General features: G+C 34.1%; 2 long non-coding RNA genes across 2 annotated transcripts; both read right to left on the bottom strand.

Annotated features, from left to right (window-relative positions):
* Positions 1–4,316: 4,316 nt before the first annotated feature.
* LOC129749713 (uncharacterized) lies at positions 4,317–5,294 on the bottom strand. The gene is made up of 3 exons (XR_008738141.1): positions 5,107–5,294; positions 4,828–5,038; positions 4,317–4,748 (listed from the first exon to the last, which is right to left on the bottom strand). It is a non-coding gene; the product is annotated as an uncharacterized LOC129749713 (long non-coding RNA).
* Positions 5,295–6,445: 1,151 nt separating this feature from the next.
* On the bottom strand, positions 6,446–7,085 carry LOC129748971 (uncharacterized). Its single transcript, XR_008737887.1, has 3 exons — positions 6,979–7,085; positions 6,721–6,905; positions 6,446–6,547 (listed from the first exon to the last, which is right to left on the bottom strand). It is a non-coding gene; the product is annotated as an uncharacterized LOC129748971 (long non-coding RNA).
* Between the last annotated feature and the right edge of the window lie 1,568 nt (positions 7,086–8,653).

The following is an 8,653-nucleotide window of genomic DNA, read 5'->3' as shown; positions in this document are numbered from 1 at the left end:
TACGTAGCATTTCAACAGATCCCACGAAGTTTATACTGTGTTTTGGTTTGATCTGGAATTGTGCCTTTAAGCGAAAACTGCGTTGGAGTGAAAAAAAGTGAAATGTGTTGTTTTTGTGTCGAAGGAGATCAATTAGTTGACTTTTCATTACTTCGATCAAATTAAAATTTTTGAGTCATTTTGTAGATCAAGCTTCGGTTCATAGCAAACATTACAGATGGCGCACATGGTGCCCAAAAATAATCGTGTAAAACTTCTCCATTGGACGATATGCCAAAAACCACTTGACAGAACTTTACAAAAAATAGCACAAGTAAATAATACATTTCAAGGCAGCTTAGCTGAAAATTTCATCAATTTTCATTGATGTATTCAAAAGCTATAAACAAAACAAAGTGTTGCATTTTTATCGAATACACACCTTATTGGATGAAAAAACTTTTTTATTGTCTCTGATTCAGACTTAAAACTTAGAAAAATATATGCATTTTTCGTAACAACATTTTTTAACATTTCTTTTTATTTTTCATCCAACATTTTGTGTACAAATATCTACTGCATTTCCTCATGATTTAGAAATATCATATCGCTAGTTTATCTGATTTAAAATAGTATTAACAGTTTGAGAATTGAATGAATGCTGCCCAGAAATTATTTATGGTTTTTATAAGTTCATAAAAAAATGAACTTAACTGTAAATAAATTAGGATAAAGAAATGGATTTAGCAATGAGGTACCACTTTCACTTTCATTTGGCTACTTATTCCTTTTAAAATTCATTAGGTTCTATATATCACAGATTTTGAAATAATCATTAATATTAGAAAATTTCTTATGTGAGCCTGCAGAACGCATAGTCTTTTTAAACTTTTCACTCAAGGTTCAAATATTAAAAATTTAATGACTTCGATTTAAAAGTTTGAATACTTGACAAAGTAAAATAGGGTTATTTGCCCTACTTTGGAACCTTTACGCGGTGGTTTTTAAATAATCATGTTTTTTTCATTCACTTCCATCTGTACCGTTTGTGCGTACCGGATACGGATGAGCGCTTACCTGACGCCGGATATTACCTATGAGCCGCTTGAATGCCTGTTGGATTGGCCTACGCGTCTACGTGCGCGAAATCTGGATGATGTCGCACGATCGATGTGGTGTGACCGGTGTGGCGAGAGATGACCAGGGTTGTCAGACGGTTTTTTAAAAAGTCTGTATCGGCCTCATGAAAAAATCTGTATTTATCTGTATTTGAACTTTAACCACTTTAACCACCAAAAACTTCTATTATTGTTTTCTATGTTAGCTTATTGCTGAATATGCAATTTGGAAATCAGTTTTAATGGTTGTAACGTATCCATTATTCAAAAATTGACAATTTATTTCATTAATTGAACTAATTCTAAAGTGATAAAATGTTAGTTGTAAGTTTTTTTTTGTTGGACATGAAAATTATTTCTAAAGGCTAATTCACTCACACCAAATGAAAAAATGCAATTTTGTTGACCGCAACCTAACAACCTTAGAACCAAATTTTAAAAGTTTGTCACGTTTGAGCAACATTTTTTTGAGCATCCTTTCATTTTAGTTCATAAAACTTCTAAATTTCTTTCTAAATTCTTCTTTGGTCTAAATTGAAAATCGAAATGCGTGAGATTTAGCACAATAATATCAAGTTATTATTCTAAATAATTAACTAAATACCAAATGAATGTTATTCTGAATTCAGAATCTTATTTTTGTTTATTGAATTTTCTCAATCTTATTTCTTAAATCTTAAAATAAAAAAAAAATGTATATTTAAGTACGAAAATTGAATTTAAGTGATGAACGAAAGTTAGTTACACAATAATTATTGAGAAATTTGAATCTGATTAAATTATCTAGTATTTTTATTCAAGTATAAATGTCAAACCCTGACCTGGATATAAATATTTTATCAGTAATAAATACGATACTTGAATTTCGAATTTACATTACACAAGGGAAAGTCATTTATGGTTCCTATGTTTTAATACTTAATTGATTTTGGGAGATTTTGAGTTCCTAAACGCAAATCAATCAGATTTAGAATAGAAATTTTAATATTTTCTTATACTCAATAACAAACCTTCATGTTACGTACAACAGATTTTTCTCCTTTCTGTTATCTTTCATTCAATTAATCATTCATATATCTTGCTTAGATATTTAAGTTTCAGAAACACAACGCTTTGAAAAATTTAATAATATCTATATCTGACATCATTCGAAAAAGTCTGTGAGAACTTGATATTGAAGATTTTAACTTATTATTTCCCAACCTTGCTGAAGTCTACAAAACATTTTGACTCATGCCTCAAGAAATATGAAAGAATGTATTTTGTTCATTAAATTTAGGTCAAAATTTCCACTTTTTCCTCCGAAGTCAAGTCCTCGAGAAAGTCGATGACTGATTTGAACCTATTTTTTGTATATCTTTGTCTTATCGTTTTGATAGCACATAAATTTATTGAATGCATTTTTAACCTATGTGTAATCAATAAAAATTTTAAATCTTATTCTAAAATCCTTACCACTTTTAGGACTAAATAGCTACGAAAAACTTTGTCTTATAAACATCACGCCTGATGTTATACTTAGACAAATAACTCAAAAACTTTAAATACCTTTAACAATTTTACAATACTCTGCAATGTAAAACTCGACACATTAAGATAAAAATATGAAATGTAATATGTATTAACTTCAGTGATTGTCGAGATGAAACACGTTTAATTTCATGTTCTGTTGATAAGTTTTATTAATGAGTCAATTTCAAATCAATGCATGGATCATAAAGACAAATCCTTTTTGTCATCGTAGCGACATATCGTAATTGATTTTCGAGAATTTTTTCCTGTATTTATGAACTAAAACTCGTTTCAATAAGTGGACTGGCTTAAAAAAATTAACTGCATATCGTAAAAGAAATGAATTTGTTTTATAATTCCAAAGTTCTCCTACTTTATTTAGTATAAGAGTTTTGAATAAAAAAACTGACAATGCAAACCTTATTGAATCAGAAATAAGAATATTCATATATGATTCTAATTTTCTTTTTAAAACTCTCTTAAAGTGATAATCTTAAATACCTCCCTACTTTATAGATATCAAACCTAAGGAAAAGAGATTTTATACTCATTTTATTATCAAAATATGTGTACTCCGTTTGGGGGGCTTTCATTCGCCGTTAAAACAATTAAGTTATGATGTTGAGAAAAAGAGACTATTGAAGCTCCTACGAACCTAAAATAAATGAGAAGTACATGGTTATTGTCTGCACAAAAGCTTACTTGTAGAAGTTAAAGGTCTGGATAATTTATATGTGCTGTTGCAAGCATTTGCGATATACTGCAGTTGGAAAGATACAGGTTTAAAAAGATTTAACTCAGTTAGCCCATGGAAACCAGTTCATCAACAATTGATTTTGATTTTTTTTCCTAAAAAATCTGTATAAATCTGTATCAATGTTTAAAAATCTGTATAAAAATCTGTATCTGTATCTTATCTGTATTGACGTTGAAAAATCTGTATAATACAGAAAAATCTGTATATATGACACCGCTGGAGATGACAGACTGAGGGGGATGTCGAAGGGGCGAGTTCGGCGAGTTGCCATTTGGGAGAGTTTGTGGATGGACGAGGGGCGCTCTGATGTATGAATGGACTGATGTGTAATTGGTCTACAGGAAGAGTCAATCTACAGTCCCACATTTCCCGTCTACTCACAAAAAAAATGTAAAAAAATCCTCAATGCGCGATTTCTATTCTTCTTTTTAAACGCTAGATTCTAAGAGTTCATTTCATATAATTTCAAACAAATTTACAATCAGACCATTTCCTATCGAAAATATTGACAGAATACATACACCTTTTTTGGATGTGATTCCGGAATTAGAGTTGTTTAATTGCAGTTTATAGCTAAATTCTTCTGAGCGTGTAAAGACTGTAAACAAACCCAAAACGATATCAACAACTGTTCAGCCTGCACGGACAGAAAACACAACCCACTCTACACGCTAGAAATTGTTCAACCATTTATGTTTCAAAAATAACCATTTTTGACCTTTTCCCGGGAAATGCCATTTTATGAGTTCTCCATGAGAAGTCATAAAATGACTTTTCGGGGAGAAGTTCGAATATGGTTATTTTTTAAACATAAGGGCGTTCAGCGGAGAAGTTAGGAAATGGTTATTTTTAAACCGTAGTTCAAAGAGCAATACTGCAGGATTGAACGTATTACAAAATTATCGGCAAAATTAAGGAAAACACGGTTTTCAAATAAGTAGTTCATTTTATTTCTTAATGTGGTATTTGCCACATAAATTTTATTTATAGGAAGATGATTTTTGAGCACAGGAATTGAGCGGAACCAGGAAAATTATAAGAACTGCAACCTAGCATAAGGCCTAAGCCAAGGCCGAAACATCCGGTAGCTTTAAAAGCAACAAAAGTGATTTCTCCCCACGATCCCTACCGAATTAAAATGAAAAACTAACATAACTTCGGTGCCGGACACCGCCGGAAGTGGTGATTTCATACCCGTATACTTTGGTGACATTTTGTAGATCCCAAGACGACCAAAATATCACTGTCGCCAGACTGTTCGTTCACGAGGGGTTGAGTGGTTAATTTATGACCGGCGGGTGATGTTTTCCAAGCAATCCAGCCCGTTCCAGCTCCATCAGGATGGTGAAAAAACGGTCGAGTATCTCGCAATGATAGAAATTCTAAAACAAAAATACTTCATCAACCTTTTATCCTTGGAAGTCTACATTTAAAATTATTTAAAGAAATATTAAAACTTACCGGGAGTGTGATCCGGGTTATCTGTTTCGTGATAATGTTTCCAAATTGTGCGAGGACCGCTGCCAGATGGTGCGAGGTCGATGCTTTTCCAACTTTCGTTCGCTGTGGGCTGTGGCTGAAGAAGATGAACCGGTAGCAAGCGGCTCCTTCAACTTGATGATGATTCTGGTGTTCCATTTTGATATTTCAAAAGCGATCGTCTTATCGGTGTCTGAAATTTTTTTGTATAATGTTAGGTTGGAATATTTATATGGCGATAATTTATATTAAATTGATTACCTTTTGTCATTACCAATACATTCGATGTGTTCTTTCAATACTAGGACCGATTTAATGAAGAACTCGATTAAGTTCGACTGAATAAAGGATTTCTTCAAAACGCGTTTGTCAGGCACATCAATTATTTCAAAATGGCTACGATAGAAACACCAAATTTTCCAAACATTTTGTGGTTAATGCTCGAGAACTAATGAAATGGTTAAAATTTAAAAATGAAAAATTCTTGAAAAATAACCATATTAGTAGTTTTTGGGCTTAAGCCATAAAATGGTTATTTTTTAACCCTAAATGGTTTAATCAAAACGAGCGTGTAGGTACTTTTGACGTAAATCGCCACTTCAGTGCAGGAACTTACTAGTAGGTTAAAGCACAACAACCTAGTAGTAGGTAGTTTTGCTTTAAGGTCCCAGTGGGTGAAAATGACATACTTCGTTAATTTATGGGAAAATGAAATATTAGTATTAAATTCGTGTTTTATTGTATTTTGATCATTGAATTCAGATGAAATAAGGATGAACTTTGTTACTTGAATGGTATTTTATTGAATAACATATTTCTTTCGTATTTTGTAGGTACATAATATTTTCAAAACTCTTGTGTTCAACATTGTTCATTTCATGTAGAGTGCTATTTTGCCAACCATTCGTAATATATATATAAGCTTTTTTTTAACTTATGTTATATAAATGATTTTTTTGTTTAGATTTTACAATAATTTGAAATCGAGATTTTAACCTTGTTTAAGAATGTTGGCTCGTGACAACTGGTAACTTGAAATTTCCTCAGTACGATGATAGTGTTTTGCTGCTGACGATTAATGTTTGTTTTAAAATGCTGGAATAAAATAAAAGAATATGGTGAAAATGAGGATAAGCTTAAAAAATAATAATTTGTAACCTTGTATGCAGGGTTGCCAACATTTTTTTTCAGAAATCAGGGAACTGGAGAAATAAAAATCAGGCAAAATCAGGCTACATAGAAGTAACGGAAATTTCGCTCAAAGTGATGACCTTTTGTTTTTGGTCATCGCTCCTCATTTTCACTCTAATCTGTGTTGTGAGCCTACTTGGTTGATTAGTTATACTCATCAAAGCAATCGAAAGATTCCCATTTTTTGCTAAGAATTGACGGGAATATTTTGATTGCTTTGATTTTCACTTTTTCACTTCAGCTATGGTACTTACTCCAGTTCCTTACTACCCATTTTCAAGAATTCGCAAAAATCAGGCAAAATCAGAAACATTTTAAAAAATCAGGGAAATTCAATGGCTTATCAGGTTGTCAGGCAGAGCCTCAAAAAATCAGGCAATGCCTGAAAAATCAGGCACATTGGCATCTCTGCTTGTATGTGATCGTAGAAAAAAGGCACATTTTGTATGTTCTCTGCAACAGCTTTCTTCCTGGTTCCCGATTATTTTGCCAACGAAAGGCTCAGGTTCAGCTGCTTTGAAGAAATAGAAAAATCGGATCTGATTAGTGCTTTTAATTGTTTTTTTTGTTTATGTTAATGGAGACTATGGTAAATAGAATTGAAATCTACCTCTGGAAAACTTTTACAATTTCAACTAAGATTAGCCGGAACTCCACTTCGTTATAGTAAATAAAAAAACTAACCTTAAACTATCGAAGAAATCCTAATTTTATTTTTTCTGTCCTGAACGATGCCCCCGTCATGCTGTTGCTGCTCTTGCCCGTCCCGACCAGTATCGACAGCTTCCGGAAGGGTTTTTAATAGGGAAATTCTGCTTTAAGGGAACTTCTGTTAGGGCACTCTTTGGTCTTGGACTTTGCTTCTGCATCTGCAAAAAAACTATTTAAGCATAAGCAGTGTATTTGGGATTCAATAAAAGAAAACAAAACAAAAAAACTTACCGGAAACATGGTCTGTAGGTTTCTCCCGAAATAAGTGCAAAGCTGGTCCCGAAAAACTGATGAATAAACTCCCGGCTACCTGTGTTTTGATCATTGCTGTGCAAACTTTATAAGAAAATGGCGAACAATGCAGAAAAACATGGTACCTAGTGAGTGGGTACTTGTATCAAAAGCCTAAAGTAGATCAAAACTACCCACTCAAAACTACGTACTTTGGGCTAAATAGGCATCAACTCAGTAGTGAGTAGTTAAGTGGGTAGTTTTGTTTTGTCCGTGTGCATTCAAATCGAACTTCGAAAAACAAGTATAAGTCTCGTCTTTCCTGTGCTCTTACTTAACCAGTCTGTTGTGTTTCAGGAAGCTTATCTAAAACGCCGGAAGTTCCGAGGACACTGCACCCTCTACGCGCAAATCCCTGTACAGCTTTTCAAGTGTTCCCGAAATCAATACTCAAAAATGAATCCTGATCCTGAACCCGTTTGCTTATCGACCAACACCATCTGATAACAAAACGCCCACTTATTTGCCAAAGAAACCTTCTGGGTTTTCCGCTTCAAATTCGAATCCGTTTAGACTGTAATCCTAGATTGGTGCAACTCCTGTGGTACAAATCTGATCGGCGTTTCCAGTTAAGCACCATATAAGCGCTGCCGTACGCAACAAGGATCATCTTCTGCAAGACTCAAACAACCAAGCCTGTTGTAAGCAGCGAGACAGCGACCACTCTCATTGTGCCAGGACCAATACTTCTCAGCAACATTCGGTCAACAATCTCGGTGTTCACCAAAATTGAAAATGCAAACCACACCAAACAACATGCTCTTAGCCATGTACAGCGCCTTCCGAAACTTCCGATTCAAAATCAGCAGTCCTCATTGCCATTGTGAGCGTGGTCCGCAGACGCGCCCCGTTTACCGACAGGAGAGTTGAGAATAACCCAGAGAAATTCGTCACTGTGCTGCAATATTATGTTTTCACCACTGAAGCCAATGATTGAAACTTTTGTTTCCAGATGAACAAGCAAGGTAAAACAACAGGTTCGTTTTGACAAAAAAAATTACGCACGCCAGCGATAGTGAAAATTTGTTTGTAACATTGATTTCCCTTAGTTACGCAGATACATAATTCAACTTTTTTCCCAGTGCTTATTCGGTACTTCGTTTGTGGCTTCCTATTTATTCTGTTTTACTCTAGACACGCGAGAATTTTTTTTACTAAGTCTTTCGTTCATTACAAAATATTGTCAGAGGCAGCATGACATGATTCTGAATCATAGGCTATTATAGGAGGTACTTTCCTACCGATTGTGAGCGGCTTTGATGGAGTAGCTGTTTGGACTGATTTAGCTTGTTTCAGTCATTGTTCTGGCACACGCTGTGCGCGATTTTTAGTAAGTCCCTAGTAACAAATACGACCGACACCACGCATCGCATAGCGCTTTTTATCAACCACTTTCTTTGAGGTTTAGGAGCTGCTGCACCAAGTGATGTCCAGGTGACGTATGCTAGGAAAAAAATATCTGTTTTTGTACCTAGCTAGTTGTTATTTTTCACGTACCTTGTGCATTTCAATTTTTGTCATATTCGAATATAAGTAATTCTTAGCCAACACCTATGCAGCATAAACGACTTGCAAGGAGGAAAAACAAAATCGCTTTGTCTTAATAAGTTGGCTC

Source organism: Uranotaenia lowii, chromosome 2 (genome assembly GCF_029784155.1).
Source record: "Uranotaenia lowii strain MFRU-FL chromosome 2, ASM2978415v1, whole genome shotgun sequence".
Taxonomy (NCBI): domain Eukaryota; kingdom Metazoa; phylum Arthropoda; class Insecta; order Diptera; family Culicidae; genus Uranotaenia; species Uranotaenia lowii.
This window is presented reverse-complemented; position numbering and strand designations above follow the sequence as displayed.